Consider the following 22,543-nt stretch of genomic DNA (forward strand, 5'->3'; position numbering starts at 1 on the left):
GTGTCCTCGTTTTTTAGGCGCTTTACAAGTTAAACAGCTAAGTTTCTCCCTTGAGGTTCTGTGCCCGGCTTCTCACTTGCCCTCCTCTGTAATATTCCCCCAACGAACTGAGCAACTGCTCCTTGCACTTCTGAATGTCCTCCCTAAAACCTCCGGAGTAGTATTTTGCCTCCTCCTGAAGTGCCCTCAAGGTGCGCGTGAGGGGGATTCTCTCCCGCTGGGCCGTGGCGCTTTTCCGACGACCGAGTGCACATGTGGACTCGCGGAGCCGTGACACACAAAAACTCTTTTACAATCTCAAAGGGTTTTTGGTATTGTTCCCCAGCTGCAACAATGCCTGATTAAGACCAATGGCTATTATTTGAAGGGTTTGTTTCCCTTACTAGTCTTTTACTGTCATTCACTTCTCTGTGTACTAGTTTTGTCCCTCACCGCAAACTTATATTCATTGATGTGCTTTGCTAGTTCCGAATCAGTTTCGTTAATCCTTACGTTTCTCTTGAGTTCTGTTAATCTATCATTAACAAACTTCAAAGTTTACCCTACATACGCAAAACCCATGTCATTGAAATTTCATACACTACACTATTCTCGCAAGGGATCAGTTTTTCACAGTGAGCTTTCGTACACTCAGGCGCTCCCGTTTCAAAAGGAGTTAGTCTACGCAACCTAAAGCAGTTTGGAGTTTCCACTCCAAACTGCTTAGCACCTAGTCTCTTCCATTGACCTTCCAACAACTTTGAGATAAAATTGATGCACGACCGGTCTAGAGCATCTCTGATCAAAGACTTCACAACTCCCGCTTTCACAGCTTTGGAATAGCAGCTCGTTTTTGACAGTATCATATTTTTTTTTTTGTTGTTGTACTCCGAGCACAGGCTTTCCTCAGTGTGAAATCGCAGATCCAAGAATTGTATCGCCCTATTCTCCAGTTTCTCCACAGTGACGAGCTGGTCGTAACGAGCTGGTGTAAACACAGTGGGGAGCTGGTGGTAAACATTCACTGCCTGTAAGCCAATTTCCAGTACGAAGTACTCGTCATTCCCTTGCACACCTAACTTGTCAAGACTACGTGCGGATTGGCTGTTTGTAGTATTTTCGGATCGACTTCATCGTCCGACAATTGAATGTCTGAGGCATCTTGCCCAGCGACAGCCTCTGAGATCTCTTCAGCCGTCCTTTCTCGTAATCATACGATTGCCGGACGAATAAGAAATGCGCAAGTTACTTTCCTAAACTCTGACCAAGAAAATTGATAGAACTTCACATTATTAATAAGTTAGACCCATTTTTGTTACTAATGTTATCTGCCACATATTTGAATGAGACAATAAAAATGTAAATTAACTGAGACCCAACGTGCAACAGAATGTACATAAAAAATACCTACATTATAAAAAGAATTAGCGTTCATCCTAAAGAAAAACTACTTAGAATAATCTTTTCACACTGAGGATCATTTTAATTTCAAAATATTTGCTTTTAAATTACTTCAATCCAAGAAAAGTTCTTACTTCGCTGAGTCAAGTAGAACGTGTTTGCCACCATGGTCGTTTTTTTGGAATGCTCAAAACGGAAGTTCTATTCCATTCACTTTCTCCACGCTACACCAGACTGCAGCACTCGGCTATGACCTTGTTTGTTTTGCATACGAGTCCCTGCATTAGGCTCTCGGGCGTCTGCTCCAGCCCCTGCCCGTGGAGGTAAATGACTCCCCGAGGCTGACCCGAAGAGAGAGCCATGTATGGGTGGATATCATAGTCCTTGTCCCGATTCGGGATGTGGTCAACTGTGAGTAATTTAGAGGTCGGCAAGGGATTTTGTATCGTAATTGCAATGGGATTCGACTTCTCGTTTAGGTGTATCCGGAGTCCCTCATGATGCCGACTTTTTCCATCGCCGCGTGAATGTTGCGGTTTGTGAATACATCCACCTTTTCGTTACATGTAGGTTTTAGCACTTGCCGCCAGTTTGTACCGAGCTGGGAATTGGTTGGACTCCAATTGGAAGGGGCGCAGCTGCTTTTGCGTTCTCGCATCCGTCGATGGCGCTTTGTCCTGGGATGCAGTTGGCAGGGGCCCTGTCATAGTCGCTTTAGCTGCCGAGGGGGAGCCGTCACACGCAGTGGGTCCCGCCGCGAACGATGGCAAAGATCTTTTTAATAACTGTAAAATGTTTTGCTCTGGCAAAAAAAAAAAAAAAAAAATCGCTTCATAAGTTGTTTTTTGATTTAGATATTTGTTAAAGGCTACCTGAGAGCACTGGTATTCTTCAAGCGGTACTTGTGATATGGCAAGAAAGTGCTTGCGTTCGGGAGTATTTCGGTCAATGGTGATCTTCGGTTGACCATTGGGAACGATTCCGGCCATGGTCGATGGAAACTGGACATCTCGTGTGAGTTCCTGCTGGTGGCTCATGTTGGAGTCATGGTTGCTGTCTTGCAACGTGGGCCACTCGTGGAACACAGGCCGACGCACGGCTCTGGACGCTGAGGAGGGAGTGGTCCATCGCTTCACGTTAAGAAGCATTAATCTTGTCCGGGGGTGAAAGCACCCGCGGTTGAGGCTTCGGTGAGTAGGCTTAACGGAGCTCTACTCAAGCACGTCTCGCTGGGCGTCGTCTCCTCACGTTACCTCCTGCCAGTATTGCCAACTCAAAAATTGAAAACCTACATTGTGCAAAAATAGCCTTTTGACACATTGCTTTAATTCCTCCCCGACGGTATAACAACAGTATATATATTAAAAATATAATCTAAAAGGAGGCATTCCTTTTCATTTGTGTTTGCCAAGGTAAACCTCCGTGGTGCTCATCTTAAAACATCCAATGGGAATTCATAGTTAGGACAGAATTTGTTCTCTCTTCACACTCCAAAACGGCATCTTTATGGCATCCCTGCCAGTGATGTGCACTGTTGGGTTCTTGAGATTGTAAGCAGAAACCACTTGTACACAAGCTCCATAAGCTTCACAGTGGGGAGGCAGTCCTCATACCCAGAGCACCAAGATGCTGGCCATGCTGTTGCAGGAACCGTAGAGTTGATGTCGTCTGACATTGATGAGCGAATATTTATGTTTATCGGTATTCACAAATCTTCATTCACCTCTTCTCATCTAAGGTAGAAAAACGTCTCACCCTTTCCATGGCTACATTGCTCTGTTTTAGCTTTTTATTTATGTGGATACAAATTGGGACAACATTTTTATAGTAAATAGTCAGATCATTTGACTTACCGGAGGGGAAAAGATATTGGTCACTTTTCCGACATTAATTTTTTTAAAGGTCGAAGGCCACAGGTGCTTCTTCGTGAGGCACCTCACCGCCTTGAATGCCCCCTGGCAATCTTGGAGGTCATGCAGCCTCCTGTAACATGGAATTAATGTGACGTAAATCTGTTTAATAGACTTTGAGGAAACATATTGTTGCGTCTGTTAACAAGAGCCAAGCACTTATTTTACCCCATGTAGTCGAGAAGAATCAGCGCTCCATTGTTACTTGTTACCGTTTATAGAGAATAAACTGTTGACATGCGCTTTTCTGGACCTGGAGTTATTTTGAAGTTGCCAATTTACATGCAAATAACTCCACTAAAGTCAAGCAGTGAGGCACAAGATAAATGCAATTTGCAAGTGCAACTTCATAAACGCCTAGTACGTTTAAAAAGGCTAAGCAAAATAGTCATTTCGGACAGCGTGAAATCAGTCAGCCAGTGTGGAGACACTGGTTCATGCATTAGATGATTAATGTAGTGAGTGCAGGTACAACCGTCAGCTCAGGGCCTTCAGCGTGTATCGTAGTGGTACATAACCATATAGACCTGTACGATGCTGGCTCATATCTAAACACACCCTAGCAAGAGGGTCCGTGTCATCTCCTGATCGCAAATTCGAAACATTGCGAGCACTGCACCGGTAGGTTTCTTCACGCCAGGGGTCTGAGCGAAAAGAAGGAGATTAACAGCGACCAAGGAGAGGAGTGAAGTGTTGCGCGTAGCTCTGGGGTAGCCGCGCATAACGTGGGAAGAAGCAGCTGAACACTGGGAGATCCAAAACACCGGAGACCTTTATCTCAGCCTAATGGCGACCCACACAAGTAATCGAATGTCCTTGCACGTGCGCTTCTCACACGCTGCCTTTAGTGACGGATGGCACGTTGTCCTGCATTACGCTGCATGAGCATGTGCGCTCACTACATGAAGGACCCGGTACCTGAGAATCTAGGTGGGACTGGTGGGTCGGTGGTTTGCTCACAAGCACTGCTGCTGTTCTTGCACTCGGCAACGGAATGAAAAAAGGCAGATTAACAAGGATCAAGAGTAGAAGTCAGGAATTGTTTACCATGTTGCTAGTCGGGCCCAACAGAGGGTTGGTGATGTGGCTCTTTCTGCTTCTTTTTTACTGCAGGCCACTGTCATTTAAGAATGCTTCAGATATCTCCGTTCAAGGCTCTCGAGTGAAGTCCTCATGACTTTCACCATAGTCGCTGCTCCAGAGCTCCACCGTCTTGTTTTCCATCCACATCGCTTTTTGCTTTTTTATTGAATCCATCCAGTGCATGAACTTCTCAGAGCCACATTCTGCAACCAGATCCCCAATGTACTTCAGAAGACAAAGAGCATGATGATATTTAGCTTCTCTGGATGCTGTGCTGTAGTAAACTTCTTTGAGTTGTGTGCACTGAAGCTGCAGTGTGCCCTGATCACTGGTCTGTGCAGGAAGGCATGGCTGCAAAGCCATCGACCACCTGGAGCTTCAAGCATCTCGTTCATTTCTGTTTTTAAAACGCAGCTCTTAGGGGCCCGTTTCCGGCTTGAGCAGCGTCAGCGTAACCGCGAGGTCACGTGACCCCCCCCCCCCCCCCCCCCAGGTCACGTGACCCCCTTAGGTCACGTGACCTCAAGGGGTCACCTATCCCTCAGTACGCTTCCATCTTCCTTCTCAAGAGCTGCGCTCTAACCAACGTTACAAGGAATTGTAAACAACTTTTTTTTTAGATAACTTTTTCAGTTGCAAATTGTGTCGGTGTCAAAAGTGATAAACACTGGCGAACGAGGTCTGTATTGCTCTTCTAAACAAAGAACGCTGAGCTGTTGTTCAGCTTCAACAATCTCGATGCTGTGCAGCTTCAGCATGGACTTCAGGACTATTTGGATTTTGTCACTAACCTTGAGAACTGTTTTCAGTTTCAAGTTGTGGCATTCCACCCGGTTTGTAGTATTGTTCCCAAGGCTGAAATGCTGGTTGCAGCAGTAGCAGTCTCGCATTCTGCTCTTGTGCCAGTTCTTCTAGAGGTACACTCTAGAACCTTCACTAGCGGTTCGATCTAGCTCTGCCTTCAGGTTGGTGTAGGTCTCTCCATTGGGTGGATGCATCATCTTGACCAAGAGACTGTTCAGCCCCTCCATGTCAGTGTCACCCTTGCTGCTGGTTGCAGCTCCTTTGAGTGCTTTCTTTACATGAAACTCGCAGAGCTGAACAACAGCATCCAATAAGAAGTTGTCTCTGATAACCCCAATCTCTTTAAAGTTCATGTCGACAGTGACACATATGGTCTTTTCGACTCCTTGGAGGCCAACAAAGGGTTGCATTATACAGTCCATAAATGCACAATCTTCCCTGCTGACGAAGCGGTGTGCAATAACTTGGCTGGATCCATTTCCATCATCAACCATGAAGACAAAAGAGCCATCTTCAAGTTGTTGGTCCTGTATGTTCCGTCTAGGAGCAGCACTTCAGAAAATTTCGTATAGAATTGAGCCATCATGCTGGTCTGGACGAGGGAGGCTCCATCTCATTCGAGTCATTTGTGCCCAGAGTCACAGCTGCTCTGGGGTTCTGCCGAAACAGTTCCTTGATCTCTTCTTCCCCAGTTGTTCAATGTCTGGCTTCTTGTTCCCATTCAGGCGTGCAATAACATTTTCTGCCCTTTGCTTTGAGTGGCTTCCCTGGCTTGCCTTTTCAGGTAGTTCATTAGAAGAGGGGAGTTCAACTGCAGCCCATTTACTGGCTTTTGCACAGGCTACACCTACTCAGTGGTGAGGCGGCGCTTCTGTGGGTAGTGCCACTATATACTGCCTCACTCACCTTGTGGCAGTATGCTGGAGGCAGACGATCACCGCAAGCTTCTGCACCTCTTTGCTGGACTTGCATTTGACGTATGCTGTGCTGTCCACTTTCGCTGTCCTAGAAGAACAAAACGTTCATCATCAGAAAACCCGCTTCATAAGAGGTGGGTTGTATTAATAGCGCAAAACATTCAACTCTTGTCGATAATATTCCTTTTGTCAGCTTTTTTGCTATTGGCTGATAATGAACTGTGATCAAAAAGTTATGTGGAATAATATAATATTTTTAATAACTTCTGTGGAAATGGTAATCAAAGAAGAATTTTAATATTTTGAATGCTCTCCAAGCAAAACTAAACCTGCATAGCCAAAACATTTTTATTTTTTCTGTTCAGTCAGTAGTAGTTGTGATTTTAGTATATTCACAATCAGTGACATCTTTTGGGGTTACCTTGTGCGCAAAATGTGGACAGGATGTTTGTCTCACTTCATTAAATGTTCTGAAATTATTTGCTAATCTTGGGAAGAATAAAAACGTGCCATAATTCGGGTTCCATATTTTTTAATTATTTGTTTTTTGCGAAAATTAGAGGGTGTTTTTTTTAATATATTTTTAGTTGAAAATACAGCATTTAGGTAGTTTTTGTTTTATTTCCAATGACAGTAAATAACTTTATTTTTACTGGTTCTGTATTTCTCAAATTTCACAAGGTGGATGGACTTCAGGAATATTTCAGACACAAAACTTTGTGATTTGGAGTGATATGTTAGAAGTATATTTTTTACCATGGGATAATAAATTATCATGAACAATTTTTCACAGAACTTTTCAAGTGGCGAAAGTGAGATTTAACACAATTCAAGCAGTTCACACTATCTGAAATTCAACTTTTAATTTTGTTATAGTATTCCCGATTCTGACTAAAATGAAAATGATAATAATGAAGAAATATAAGACACTGAAAGCCTTTGTTTTCTTCGTCGGTTTTTGCAATTTACAGCTTTCCACAAATCTCCTCTTTGCAGTTGCCACAAAAACATGTCATAGTCACGCATGCTGAAGGCAGGGGGGCAAAAGCATCCAGAGTCCCGAGTCAAAGATTGTGAAAGAGAGTGACAGAACACGAGAGAAAGAAACCAATGTTTCCAGCTAAAGGACGACAGTCGCAATGATAATCGCAGACTGAAAACTGTCAGCATTATAAACTGATAATTTAACGTTGTAAACAAAAATTCTGGGCTACTTTAGCGCTTATATAAAGCAATATACTCATTACGCTGCATTAAGTTTCCTTCTGTCGAAATCTTGGATATCTGGTGGTTGTGCGGCTTCGTATTCCTGGGGCACTCCCACTCGCGAAGCCCGTTATCTGGTTTAGTTTTGCTTTGATGCAAGGCCGTACACCTGCGCACTGTGCGAAAAGAAAGCTTTGAAGGGGACGCAAATATCTTTCCACCAGTAAGTTTGTGGATTGTTGAAGCTCATGAAACTGGTCTGAGTATATAATTTGGGAATTCGAAGGCAGTTCGTAACCATGTGTGGGACTCCGAAGGTCTACCTTTATGCTCTGCCGCTTGCGGCAGCCAGAATGCATGGGAAAATGGCGGACCTTTTCCTCTGGGGTTAGTATGTATGATCTCTATGGCTGAAGAAGGTATAGAAACTTCAGTCGTTGAAATGTATGGGATTATTGCTTCCACTGTAATAAATACACTGCCCCTCCTTGTCAAAAACCCAAATGGTTGATACTGGTGGCCACCAGGTTTTTCCTGACTGGCCTGTTGAAGCTCTGGGTCATGTTCGATAGACGTGGTGTCCTTACTTCAACCTTGAGCACTTCTTTGAGGGAACAGATTTCCTCAGATAGCCACAGCCCGAGCCACAAGCTTTGCGACGTAGTCTGAAAAATATATTTATGGTTATATATCTTTCTCTCTGCACACTTTTGGTAACAATTTTATAATGTGCAGTTATTTGAGTTTGAATGCAAAATGGGCAGAAGTACTATCATCTTGAGTAATGTGTGTGCAGAATATAGTTTCCCCATTTATAAAGCATGAAACAGGTGTCTGTACTTGGTTTTCTACACTGATGTCTCCAGCGAAAAAGAAAGTTTGCGAGGCTGGCACTTGTTTCTCCTCAGTTATCCATTTCCCTCTTCGCACGAGTGATTATGGAAGTGATCACAGTTGAAAAAAAAAAGAATGTTGCCACTTGATACCATTTACAATCACCGATGCCAAGCAGCAGGTGACATACCATCTTATTGACGACTCACAAGGCAGACGCAGTGAAGCAGACGACATGCTACATTTCCGACGCAAGAGTTTATGCTGTAGTGACAACGCTTGTGGATGATGCTTACCTTGCACTAACCTGGCCCCATAATAAAACCTAGAGCAACTAAAGAAAAAGAAAAGGACATTGAACCGTCCTGATGGTTTGTTGTCCTGTCCCTTTTTTTTTTCATTTTGTCGTCTCTCTGGTTTTATCTTGTGTATCGTAGACCAGCTCGCCTGTATGTTAACTTGGTCTTTAACTAATCTGCCACTAACTCTGGTCTCGACATCAATCTCACGATGCTGTAACACATTCTAAACCACTGGAGAGTGAGATTCTCCCGGATTACCATGTGTGGCTTTGGTCTTCTTAGGATTGGCGGTGTGGTGCCCTTTTCTAGCCTTTGTTGACTTCACCTTGAACTGCAGTTGACCAGCTTAGGTGATGGCCTGTTCCCTGTTGGCATTTTCATTCCAGTGCAGTGTTGCAATGTCGGTCCTACACTAATAGGAAATGCAGTCAATGTGTAGTTCAGTTCCCACAGGTGATGTGTGTTCTGGAATGCTGCTCACTTTTTGTCACAGAAATTTAGTCTCCGTTTCTAGGTGTTTCTAACCATTGGGGATAGCAGTGTTTTCATTTGGGGAGGTGTTTTACTGGTAGCTGTAGTGGCATTGAATATTTGGGTTACTCTGCTGAGACATACCCGCAGCAGTGGTTGTCATCTAGCAGAATGTTCAAATAACAAATCTAGCTACCAACATACACACACTTAGATTAGTGATCCTGAGGAATTCTAAAACATAGAAAGAACTCAAAAAGGTTTTCATAATGTTTTCAGAAATAAATAACGATGGACGATTATCATGAACTACAGTAGTACACCCTGACATGGCAAGCAGTGCATTGGATTGCATGTCACAAAACGCAGCTGCTGCTTTCATATTAGCGATGTGGGTAATGCCTAAGGGTTCCTTTCCGGGTCATTTCTTTGTGTACATACCTGGCGAGCATTCCTTTCGTGCAGAATGCAGCCCACTTGGGTTCGAAGCTGTTCAATACACTGTGGAAAGACTCCAGTCCGTATGTTTGTGTGTCTGGAGAGAGCTGACGCAGGTCCTTCAGGAGAGATTTGCTGGTCATGACATCTGTGAATCGTGCATGTGCAGGTGTATCTAAAGCAAACATAAAGCGGAATCAGGACAGTCAACTTTCTGGGGAAGGGGGCTAGTTGGGACAGTGATGACTGATGATGGTGTTCACCCGATAAAAGCCCCCGGGAAGTCGAATAAAGAAAACTAAAAGTTGTTTGATCTCGCGGGACTGTTTGATCTCGCTGCGCACATTGCGACATTGGTTGGTTGGTTTACAATGACTAATATGGCAGTGTGTTGTATGGCCACAGTGGCACGCAGCAACAGCGCATGGCTACAGACTTTGGCACACGACGACTTAAGATACACGCATTTTAAAACGACGCTTAATGAAGGTGCGACGCATGCACGTATTTAGGGGTGTGCGAATAGTGGTTCGAATCAAATAGCGCAACGTCATTCGTAACCTTGGCGGTGCAAAGGAAAGCCGACGTAACCGGCTCTCTTTTGCTCTGTGGATGCTAGGGATGACGCTGTGCTGTCTTATTCGAACCACTATTCGCACACCCCTACTGGTATCACAATAGCAGACGTCAAATCTCAAGTGCTGTCGCGTCCACGATAGTGTCAGCTGGCAGCGCCCCTTGCGGTCGTTTCGGTGAAGGAGAAGAGGAAAGAGGGAGAGGGCACGGCAGGACGAGCGCCGCTGTTATGACAGGCATCTTAGTACGGGAGGCATTGGTCGGACAATGCAGGTTACATTTGAAAAATAGGGTGACATGTGGTACACGTTTCTAGTCTGAAGTAGCGCATATTCACGCTAATTATTACGACATGGCTAAAAGGCGCGAGCAAGAGCAGAATACCATGCTTACCCTGCGGGTTCTTTAGTTTTCCGACGTCGACATCGTCATGCTGAGTAGCTCGTTGCCACTGAGCTCCTTGCTTAGGGTCACTTGGAAAGGCAAACAGCCGAACCTTTGGCCCTTTGGCGTAATTCCCCGTATACTTGGGGACACAACACCGACCCATTCTATCGCGTAGGATGCATGCGGATAGAGAAACAGGAGCGCCCGTGTTGACAGCTAATGCGGTGAAAATGGCGACGGCTTCTCGAGTTTCGCAAGCTTGGGACTACTTGCGTACGAGGGCGTCGCAGCTAGTGCCATCCGTCGGGAGCCGACATAGTTAGGAGCTTTGAAATTTCTGGGGCAAGATGCGATGACGTCGGAGCGTAGGAGAGGAGGAGTGCACATGCCTACTTTTGTGGTGCGGGCAGAGGAGTAATATTATTATCTTTTTTCTTGGTTTAATTTTTATTTTATTTTTAAGTCTCCTCTGTACATTTTGTCTAGGTGGTGTTGGAGAAACTGAATTCACAAGTTTCAAATTTTGAGAGTAATGTCCAAGTGTTGCTTTGAATTGTTTCGGATAATTAAAAAAAAAATTATTTTGACATGTCGGTGTCCCTTGAAGGTCATGGGTGGTTCGCTGTAGAAAGGCACTATCACATAAAGGCAACGTGTGGCAGCACGAACGGCTAGAAAATGTGCATGTTCATGGAAGAAAGTAATCTTAGTATCCTACTGTCCGTTCTGTCCTATTTTAAAGGTAACAAAAGCTTTAAGAAGAATTTCAGGCACTGCATTGTTGCGCATGCACTTTTGCATTTTTGGCATTTACAGTTTTGCTTTTTAGGTTTTAAGCAGACATCAAGTTATCAAACTTTTTCCTGTTTTTCAAGTTCATAAAGTTTTCATTTAGGCTCTTTTGCCTAGAATATAAACCACAGAAAACACAGTGAAGTTTCTTTGTTTTTCTCCTGTGAGGATTGCGTTGGTGATGATGCCCAAAGGCAGAGGCGGCAGGTTGTCAGATAATAGAGACGTGGGATTTCAAGACGGGACTCAGCAGTTGATGATGAGAAGGATGAATATATTTACAAGTCAAAGCAGTAGAAAGTTACATGGCGCTTTCCATGGACCAAGAAGCCTTCCGGCCCCTTTCCCGGTCGCTTATGTCAGTTCCTTTGTGAGCTGCAGCGGCCTTGTACGAGGGCACGACGGTGGAGAATTCAATCACGGCTGCCTTCAGCTCCCCCACATACTCTGTAATGCAATACCCTAAAGGTTTAAGATTTTGCACTAGTAATAAACAAATACACTGATCAGCAAAAACATTTCGACAAACCCTACACTGTATGACTGAGCGCACCTCGCTGATGCGGCATAAACATTATTACCTCCTGCTGATGCAGATGGTAGTTAATGGCCGCCAGAGATAGAGAGGGTTAATTGCGTTGACTATGTGTGTATGTATTAGGAAAGGCTGTTGATTTAGCTGACTTTGACGAAGGGCAGATCTCTGATTGCGTGGTGGCTTGGAACAAGTTTCTCGGAAACTGCAAGAATTGCTGCTTGTTCGCGAGCTGTCATGGTTACTACAGATGAAAAGTGAAAGTTAAAACTGTTAGTAGATGCAAAGGCATTGCATGCCCATGCATTATCACAAAATGTGGACGGCGAAGGCTTCTGCCTCCTAATGAACTATAATAGGCGAATTCCTGTGGCTCTGCTGACAGCTAGATACGATGCAGGTCACGGTGCAAGTTTTTCTGAGCATAGTCTATCAGACTGTTTGATAGGGGCCTCCACAGCAGACGACCCTTGCAACTGTTTTGCTTGCCAAATGGGAATCAATACCGAATTTGTTAAGTGGTCATAATGTTTTGGCTGGCCAGTGTACCAGCACTGCCATATACCGTAGGTGCTGTGCCCCTTGAACATAGCAGCAATGGCCTCCTTCATCACTTCAGGATATTTCACCACCCATCTTCTTTTACCTTCCTTCGTTGTTGCCTGGGGCCTCACTCCATTTTCATTATAGTGCAAGGCTGCCAGGTAGGTCTTGGCAAGTAGCTGTATTTAAGAAACTAAGAGAAAAGGACTGACCTCCCTACACACTATGAAAAAAACCAGCTGAACTAAGGAAAAGGTAGAGATAGAAAGAAAGACACCCGATCGCTGGACTACCAACTGTTTTTATATATAAACCTCCTCTTCATCCTCTTCCTCTCCTTCTGCATAATTCACTTCGTTCCCCCCTTTTCCCCTTTGTTTTACGTTTTATTTTACAAGATGTTGACCCCCTCGGAGAAATAGTTTTTCGGTGCGCAACAAGGTGATTGAAGGTGCACTAACACACCCATCTCCTTTTTCTTCTATGGCAGCAGCTTCTAACATCTCCCGCGCGAGCTGGCTTTTGTGGCGTGCTACGATGTTAACTTGCGCGAGCTCCGCCGTGCACTTGCATGCTCGGCAATGCGCAGATAGGTGCCCCGGCGCTGTCAGGTTCTTTAGGTTGGCTGCGTGCACACGTGAGCACGCAGCCAACCTAAAGAACCTGACAGCGCCGGGGCACCTATCTGCGCATTGCCGAGCATGCAAGTGCACGGCGGAGCTCGCGCAAGTTAACATCGTAGCACGCCACAAAAGCCAGCTCGCGCGGGAGATGTTAGAAGCTGCTGCCATAGAAGAAAAAGGAGATGGGTGTGTTAGTGCACCTTCAATCACCTTGTTGCGCACCGAAAAACTATTTCTCCGAGGGGGTCAACATCTTGTAAAATAAAACGTAAAACAAAGGGGAAAAGGGGGGAACGAAGTGAATTATGCAGAAGGAGAGGAAGAGGATGAAGAGGAGGTTTATATATAAAAACAGTTGGTAGTCCAGCGATCGGGTGTCTTTCTTTCTATCTCTACCTTTTCCTTAGTTCAGCTGGTTTTTTTCATAATGAGTAACCAACTAGCTCAGATTACACCAATCTCCCTACACACCTTATCATCATGCTCCAAAAGCCAAAGTGCACTAGCTTTGGTGCGAAATGCAACAAAGTGCTATGCAAGCACTCTGTGGCAAACGTGTGTGCTGATGGTGAGAGGCTGGGGATGTCCCGCAGAAGGTGCTTAGACAGCACAATCTCATTGAATTTCTGGTGTGCGGAGAGCCTAGAACAAAAATATGAGTCGTAGTAAAATCTGGTTATTGTATTATGAAGACTTGCAAATATGTCCTTACCTTCCAGTAGCCACTTCTTGTTGAGCTCTGTGCTGGCAATCCAGGAAGAGGGGTCAAGGTGTGTGCGGACATTTGCCACATGAGCCACAAGGAAGCATTACTTGGGCAAAATGAGATCTTGGTCCCCAGCACTCGAGCCTGCAGACTAGTACAGGTGGCTCACCACCGACTTGGTCCAGGTGCTAAGGTTCTTAAAATGCCGCGATTTCCCAGCTGCAACCAGCTACTTCTTGATGGCTGAATTTGGGCGTTGTACGCACGATGGGAATCGGTCGGCAACTGTAATACAGTTGCCGTCCGATTTTTCGGATGCTGATAGTCCGGACCTAAAGGAGGAACCGTGACCTACTCAAAGAAATAGTGCATATTCACTGCCAATATTTCGGGGGGGGGGGGAGGCTCCAACGGGAAGTGCGGGACAACGAAAGGAATGGCCGCCTCTGCTAGTTGACCTTGTCGTCTCGCCGTGTTTGTCAACATTCGACTTCCATTGTGGGCCTCAGAACGATCATCTCCTTCTTTGAGAGTGAAATCGAAGGGGGGGTGCTTACGTTTTTCAGGCTCATTGCCATTTGATAGGCCTCAACTATTTCTCGCTCGACGCATTCGTGGTGGCCCTTGATAGTTGTCGTGCCGGCGAGATTAGGAGCGCAGCCAGGGCGATTCCTTCTGTGCATGACTATCGGGTGTTGGGAACCCAAAGCAGCTTTTTCGGCGTCCATGTTATGCTCCCGGAGTGTGCATTGAGGCATCGCCCTGTTTGCCCGATGTACCTGGCCCACAGCACGGGGGGATTGCATACACCTTCTCCGTCATGTAGGTGGTGAACATGCTTGCGTGTTTTTTGGTGCAGCTGGGTTATGGGGGTCCCTCTCCTTTCATGGCCCTGCACGTGTCGCCGAGCCTCGATTTGCATGTGAAAACCACTTTTGTGTCGTATTTGGAGGCGAGCATTTTTAGGCAGTGAGATGTGTGGATGTAGGGAATACAGGCTGGTCTTCTGATGACGGGTGAAGGCTCGGCAGTGGGCCTGGCCCGTGGTTTTGTGGCCAATATTCGCGAGGTAGCCGAAATCAAATCGTCAGGGTAGCCTGCCCTCTGGAGCCGTGCGCACCATTATCATCATCGTTGTCCGAAGCCGTGGGCACCATAATTGTCATCATTGTTTCCAACTTGCTTTGTTCATCTGCCATTGCGCTCATGGACTTGTGCCTCTCATCTCGTCTCGGTGGATCATGTTTTCTGACTACGCTGGCTACGCTGTTTTTCCGCTGCCGCGAAGTGTCACTAAGAAGCACGGAAAGTACTTAACCGTAACGCTAGAAAAGAAGGCAGCGATTCTCAACCTAATAGAAAGTGGCTGCATGAAAACGGAGGTGTAAAGTGAAACAAGGCACACCGGAGCAATCTGAAGCAAGGCATTCTTTACGACTTTTTTAAGCCCCCTTAGACATAATAAGGGCAAGTTTTTTAACCTGCTGATTTTTCAGACTGCTTTTTTATTCGGACGTTTATCGGTCACTGCGAAGTCCGAAATATCGGTCAGTGACTGTTATGGCAGCAATATTCTATGAATGTCCCGGGGGTTGCACTGAAAATAGGGTCAGTCATTTGGAGTAAGTCACAGAACCAAGCATGCAGTGATCTGATTGCTGTGCCAAACTGTGCCAAGGGGCTAACCCTGCTACATTCTGCTACATCCTGCTACATTTTGCCAAAGTATGGGTAATCTGCGCCAAGCCTGCACTAAAATACCAATTTCGGTCGCCTTTCAAAACCAATAACTAAGTACCGCAACTGAGCATGCGTGTGTTACGTGGCACAAGCGGCCGCCCGGCACAAAATACCCTCCATGAATCCTCCGTCCAGTCTTGCATGGTTTTCCCGCTGTCTCGCGTTTCGCGCTCTCATCGTCTCATGGGTCTCGTCTCGTGTCTTTTTTTTTTTTTTCAAATATTTTCAACGATAGATGCGGGTGCTGCAACGCTGGTGTGCCGGGTACAAGTCATGCCGTCATGCTGTGAAACGAAATAACTTTTTTGCACGGCGGGAGTTATTTTGTGAGCTGAAGTTCTCGCTCCTCAAAGCAATGGCCGTGGGATAACTATATTTTGTCCTTGCTTTCCAGTCACTATAGTCACGCGATGTCGGGTGGTGCCGTCCCCACGTCGCTGCAGGTATCATGCTTTCTAAAATGAAACTAAGTACTGCCGCATGTTCGTCAACATTCCTGTTCTTGTTTAAATCATACGTTACTACAAAAATCTCGCTTTAACTCAAAAGACTGCTATGTCAAATTATTGATTACCTGGGTTTCTCTCGGTGGACTTTCTTTCGAGAGAGACCCGGGTACGTGAAAAATCTGCCGCGAAAGAAACTTGGCGAAGAAAAGAGAGCTAAAATGAAGACGGCAATGCTCGCACACTGAACCCGTACAGCGCACTTGTTTGTGTCGAGTTCAGTGGTTGCATAAAGTGCTCAAAAAGCTTTTTGACCCTGGCACACCATGTCTTGCATTCAATCACTGTTTCTTTTTTTTTTTGTGTGCGTGTGTTTAGTTTGTATTTTGTTCGTCGGCGTAACAATAACAAGCATGCGGTACCTTGTTTGGCGGCCTGGCAAGCACGCGCCGCTGGTTTGTTGATTCTTTGTTGTATGCTCGACAGTTACATTTTGCATACAATTTTGGGAATTGTTTTACGTTTGCTTACTTTTGACGAAAATCTGGCACGTCGGGAACCAGTAGAACGGTGGCAAGCGGTTTTTCGGAGTGGCTCGGCAATGCCTTTGTGGCCTTGGTACATTGCCTGTCCATTTAGAGCATGATTTATCCGCTTCAAAAGACTGTTGAGCATCTTGTTGTCCATCTTGTTGCTGGCAACAGCCCTTTTGAACACCTGCTTGACATGAAACTCGCACAGCTGAATGACACTGTCTGGTGAGTTGTCACGGATGGCTCTGATTTCTTTGAAATCTTTGTGCATGATGACACACTTTGTCTTTTACACTTCTTGGATGCTAACAGAGGTCCTCATCATGGTGTCCATGTGGACAAGACGCTCACTGCTAACAAAGCACTAAGCCACAACTTGGGTACACCCATTTCCATCGACCACCATGAAAACAAAGAAGGCCATTTTCAAGTTGTTGGTCCTGCAGGTACCATGTAGGAGCAACACTTCGGGAAACTTCTTGTAAAACTGTGCCATCATGGTAGTTTAGTTTGAATGAAAAGAAGCTTCATCTCATTGGATGCACTTGTTCCAAGGGTTACCGCTGCCGGGAGATTTCTTTGCTCTCTTCGGCAAGTTGCTCAACATTTGACTTCTTGCTTTCCCCGAGATGGGCAACAATATTCTCAATGTTGCGGTGACACCGCATACAAGCGCAAAACGTGTGCAAGTTGGAAGAAATGAGACGATGAGCTGTGCTCTCGGGACGGAAGAATAAAACCCTGTTTATTGCGCCGGCCGATAATATACAGTCTGGGGAACATCACGTGGTAATGTTGCTCGGTGGACGCATTTGTTGCCCAGCTACCTATCGGGACGTTGCACGCCGAAGACAGGCAGGCGATAACAACACATCCCTCTTTTTCGAGCACAAGAACAGTCGCGCGTACAAGGCAAAGAATATATATTGTACTAGAAAAATCAAAACAAAATGCCACAAACCACTACTCATCAATGGGCTTTTTGGCCTTATGGGCTTCTTCACCACTCTCCCAAACTGCATTAACGTGCAAGTAGGATCACCACTGGCCGCAGCGTGAGTTGGAGGCACTGAATTTGTTGCAGTTGAGTCATCTGTGCTACATTCCAATTGTGCAGCGCTCGGCTGCTCTTCATTCTCTGAAAACCCGTGTAACTCTCCGTGTTTGCCCTTTCTTTTGGGAAACAGTTCAGGTTAAGTAACACTCTCATGAACGTACTGAAAACAAGACTTGCCCAAAGCATTTTTGAGGAGAGAGGATACTACAGCTCTTTTCACTGCTTTCGGGTAGCAACTTTGAAATGGGAGCGCTGGTTTCAGGGCAGGTTTGCCATAGCTCCAGCACAATTTTTGAGATTGGACATATTTTAAATCTAAAAACTGAATACAACCAGAAGTGCAAATTTCACTGGTGAGGATGAGTTCCGGAGCTTGATCCTTTATAAAGGAAAGCTAACTGAACTCATCCGATCCTTCAAACATGCAGATGAAAAATCGTCGACATAACGCTTGATAACTACACTATTCGGCACCACTCGTTATTAAGGAGATAATTAGGATTAGGACCACCTGAAATTGGATTACTAGGCCCTCTTTGACTTTAGATGAGTAGGCACAGACGTTCTTGTCTCTCTAGACTATTTCTTTGTCCAGTGGGATGATTTCTTCTAATTTGTTTTTAGTTTTGTTGATCATGAAATAGTATTAAACCGTTGTTGGGGAGCTAAGGTTTGTTTTGGACGATGAGACGTCGCTGTTTTTGCGGGTCTAGTGTTGATGTATTCACTGGACGCTAAAGACTGCAGTCGTGCACGTGTCTCTTTGTTTGAGGCCTTCAAATGTAGTGCCTGCCAATGACCAGGGGTTGTGCTCGTGATATGTGAAGAGAAGAAGGAAGACTGTGTCAAATTAAATCATTGTTGTGCTGGTTCAGAGAGGGTGTTGCTCTTGTCCTTTTTAGCTCTCTGTCTCTGAGCTTTTCTACGATTCATCACCAGCTCGCCCGTGTCTTTACTCTAATTTCTTTATGTCAAAGATGTTAACGAACGAATGGTGCCATGCTAGTACAGTGCAACTTTTAACCTGGTACATTCAAAGTAATTAAACGGGCAGTATTGGATGACAATAAACACATTAAAGTTTAAAGTCTTGTTTATAACTTTCGTTTCAAGTGAAATTATGCAGACTTGCTCACACTCCCAAAACCACCAAACGCAGCATTGACTACAAACTGCGAAGATGAATTATTTTCTCCCTGTAGGCTGCAGGTATTGTTCTGTGGAGGTGGGTCAACATGAAAATATCAGGTGACCTGACTGCCATACAAGCATGTGGGGCAGTTGGTGAGGAGGGTTGCAGCTTTGTACATGCGCGGCACCCGTTGCAGAAGCAGTTTCTGATTTTCCTTGAAGTCTATGAACGCAAAGTCCTTGGCCACTTTCCCAAAGCCCCACTCAGCAGCCTGATGGACAGAGTTTGGAGTATTATTGCCATCAACTTGTGTTGCTGCTGGAGCGTAGCCCCTCGATAGGGTTTGAGGAGATGACCTCTGGGGGGGTAAGCAGGGTCACCATAAATGATGTATGAGTGATCCCGACAAAGTGCCTCCATCTTCTGGTAAAGTCCACTGATGTGCAGTGTACCTTCAAATGAAGAACCAATCACAAACTTTCGTGCAACACATCCACGCACATGTTTCGTTGTCTACCTGGTCCTGGTGAGTGCACCTTTAAGGGGGGGGGGGGAGGTGCAACAATTCTAAGATTAAAAGAATTTGTGTCTCATCATTTTTACGTTATTGATTGGTCCCGGAGGATAGAGAAAATATCTTCAGTAAAAAATGGTGTGATTCCGCTGCATAGTCGCCAAGCAAAAGTCTAGCTTTTCCCCCACCTGCAGCCATGAGTGGCAGCTGAAGGAACTACGGCGAGAAGCTTACGTGACCTCGGTCGGCTCTAAGCTGCAGCATAACGCCTGCTAATGTCAGCAGAGAAAGGGAGAGGAAGCGTCCTCCGAGAGAACACATGGGAGGCTACACGGCACCCCGAATTACGCCACTAGGAGCGGGACCAGGTGTGCCACCGAAGACTGGGAGTGAGTTGAGGGCTGCCAGAAATGCCAATATTTATCTTTTTTTTACACAACAACTAGGACACGCAGGCGAAATCTGTTTTCTGTTCTTTACATCAGTTGTGTCAGAGGGCTACTTCCACAAATATTGGACTGAAGTCCGGAAATCGTTGCAATCCCCCCCCCCCCCCCCCCCCCCCCCCCCCCCGCCTTTTAATGGGTGGCCTCGGCCAGACCTCCAGGATTGTAGTGGAATGGGTGGGTATGTTGGCTAGTTTGTACATACTTTTAATGTAAGATGCAAAACACAGTGACGATGACGATGGAAGGTAGGCAAACAAGGTGTTACTAACAACTGAAGTTTATTCAAAGGACATACAACATGTATCCCGGCTTTTAAAGTGCTGACGCAATAAATTCAAATTTTTTATTCAAAAGGAGCAGTGACCGAACACTGCTCTTTTCGGATAAGACTTCCGCTACTGACAGGATATTGCTTAGGCCTGTCTCTATAAGTGGGGCACGGGAGAAAACGTCTGCCGTTGCAATTAGCTTGCCCGGAACGTACATGTGATTGGTACGTGGTTCGTGTGTTTAGGGTCTTAATAGAAGTATGGAAGAGACATGATGCATTAGGAAATATTCCACTATTGTGACATAGACATCAGAAGAAAAGAAAAAACAAATATTTACATGGCGGCTATTTACAGAATGTCATTGTACGTGTTGTCTCACATTTTTGTTTCCTGGTCACATGGAGGGGTAGCGCCGAAGGAGGACGGTGGAGGGCTCGTGGTTGATGGGCTCGGTGGCAGTTGTTGTTAGCCTGGAGCGTCTCGTTCCCGGAGATGTTGGTGAACTCGGTCGCTGGAGTTGTCTTCAGCGCCTCAGGTAGTCCAGTCGGCCTGAGGCAGGCCGGCGCCTTGACCACAAGAGGAGGCGGGGACAGAGTCGGGCCTCTGACGCCTGGTCACGTCTACCGAGGTCCGAACAGCTGTTCGCAGCTTTGCTTCCCGAGTCCAAGCTGTGCTCGTGCCCTTCTCGAGCCCTGTTTCAAAATCCGCGCCATTCCTCGCGCATCTCTTTTCTTCCTTCTCTTTGTGGTGGATCACCCATCACAATGACCCCCACCAAAGTTTTTTTTTCTTTGTCTTTGTCTTCGTTTGTAGAACAAACAGAATAAAAAAACACTTCACATGGGTAGATCCCGAAGTTCCATTTACACATTCTGCCGCAGTTCGAACAAAACTTTGTTTGCAGTCCTAATTACAATGTCACACCCTCATTCAAACACGCGCACCATACAAATATTGACAACCACGTGCCCCGTAAGGGTCCTCAGCTCATGTCACAGTACACGACCTTGCACTGATACCGCATCAGTCTAATCTGGAACCTTTGTATGGAAGGTGGCAAGAGGTCAACTGCCGTTTGCCACTGTGTTGTGGTAGGGGCATTGCAGTAAGAACTTTTGACACACATTTTATTCTCGAGTGGAAGCTATCTCATTTATTCTTGTAGCACCCTTTACATAGCTGCCTTGCCAGAGAAGATGGCACAGCAACACGTAAGTGATTAGATATCTCTTTATTGTTAGTTCCAGACCGTTGACATTGTCGAGATTGTAGGTATCCCTGCCCACACCTTGGATGCCCCGGTTCCTTGTCTGTGCGGTCCACCCCTAAAGAAGACATAGTCACAAGGAAGGGTTTCTTACGTCCAGTTTATTCCCTGTATCCACTGCGAATGCCCCTGCCCATCCCCCCCAGCCAAGTCTTGCCGTCGCGTGGCGCTGCCGTCGGGCATCTTGCCCTCCGCCGGAGCAGTGTGGCGGCAGCCACCACAAGATATTAAAAAAAAGTACCTTACCTATTGTGTAGTCTACCTGGACTAAGCAAACAGCTGCATCTAGAATCTTACATTACATAGTCATGAAGTATATATTCCTAATAGGGAAACGTTGAATAAAAAAATTGCAGCTTCCCTGCACTATTATGTCAAAGGCAGCGGTTAAGCAGAATTTGTTGCAGAAATTAACTTGGCATGCTTTTTGTGCCACAACGACGTGAACATTGTCCCGTATAATTTCTGAAAGAAAGCCCTGCCAAAGGTAGCACTGGGGCGAGAGTGGGTAAAGAAGTTTACGTCTCTTGCGGTCGCACACCCCAACATCAATCCTCCTACTTGGTGTCTCCCCTTTTTCTCACAGGCTTTTCCCTTGCCTCCTGCACACACTTCCGCCATACAACACAATCTGGAGTCGGCACAGGGCACAGATTAGACGTAAGTGCTACATCTGCCTCCAACTGGGATTCACATTCATTGGGAGAGAATACGAGTCCCAGCCAAATTCTATAGCTGCAGTCGCTTCCAATTGGTAGCCCGCACCAATGCTTTTATCAACTGGAAAGTGTTTGTTACAGACAAAAGAAAGGTACCAAAAGACGTTTCTAAAGAAAGTACAAAATAATCTGCCCTCTGAGGTATAGAGTACTGCAGAAGTTAAAGGAATTGCAATCATTTTGATTTTAAAAAAAAAGTTTTGAGGCCACTATCGTTTCAGTCAGCATTTCTGTATAGTGCTTGCAAATTTGCATTTTTTTTCTCTTTCTTACAGGATAGGGATTTTGGGGCCTCACCGCAAACAGAATGTGATAAGTGTAGAACGTAAAACAATACAGCAAGCTTATCTGTCTCATTGTTGTCGCGGATAGAGCAAACATTTTGGTGCAACAAACAAGAGCAACGAGTCCTATTTGTTGTACTGACTGAAACGTGCCTTTTTAGGGGTAAAGTATGTGACGATGAAATATTTACTTGTAATAAACTGCACAATGTTTATTGTTATGAGAACCACGATGTAGTGTAGGCTTTCTAGTTGCTACTTACGTACAATCTTCTCTTGTTAACATTGTGTGTAGCTTAGAAATAGTATGCAGACGTGTTCAAATGAGTCACAAAAACATTGTTATTTGTGCATGCTACCACCCTCCTAGCTTTACTTTGAATTTTATTGAGATGTTTACTTTTTGTTGAGCTGCTGTTCTGTCTGTAGAACAGCGTTGTGAAGCATTACACCCACAGTGAACTGTGAAACACAATGCACATTCTATGCTCCTCAACTTTATCCGTAGGATCAAGGCATTTCATTTTTCACAGTAGGCCCAATGATCAATTAATCTGATTAACTGATTCCATCTACATATAGAAGATTGTGATTCTTTTGGTTAACATTTCAATCAACCCTAA

The 22,543-nt window shown here is 45.3% G+C and overlaps 2 pseudogenes; both read right to left on the reverse strand.

The window, feature by feature from the left end:
- Positions 1 to 4,439: 4,439 nt before the first annotated feature.
- LOC115310858 lies at positions 4,440 to 9,488 on the reverse strand (annotated as a pseudogene).
- Positions 9,489 to 11,401: 1,913 nt separating this feature from the next.
- On the reverse strand, positions 11,402 to 16,497 carry LOC120846108 (annotated as a pseudogene).
- Between the last annotated feature and the right edge of the window lie 6,046 nt (positions 16,498 to 22,543).

Source organism: Ixodes scapularis, unplaced genomic scaffold, assembly GCF_016920785.2.
Source record: "Ixodes scapularis isolate PalLabHiFi unplaced genomic scaffold, ASM1692078v2 PGA_scaffold39__5_contigs__length_11793443, whole genome shotgun sequence".
Lineage (NCBI taxonomy): Eukaryota > Metazoa > Arthropoda > Arachnida > Ixodida > Ixodidae > Ixodes > Ixodes scapularis.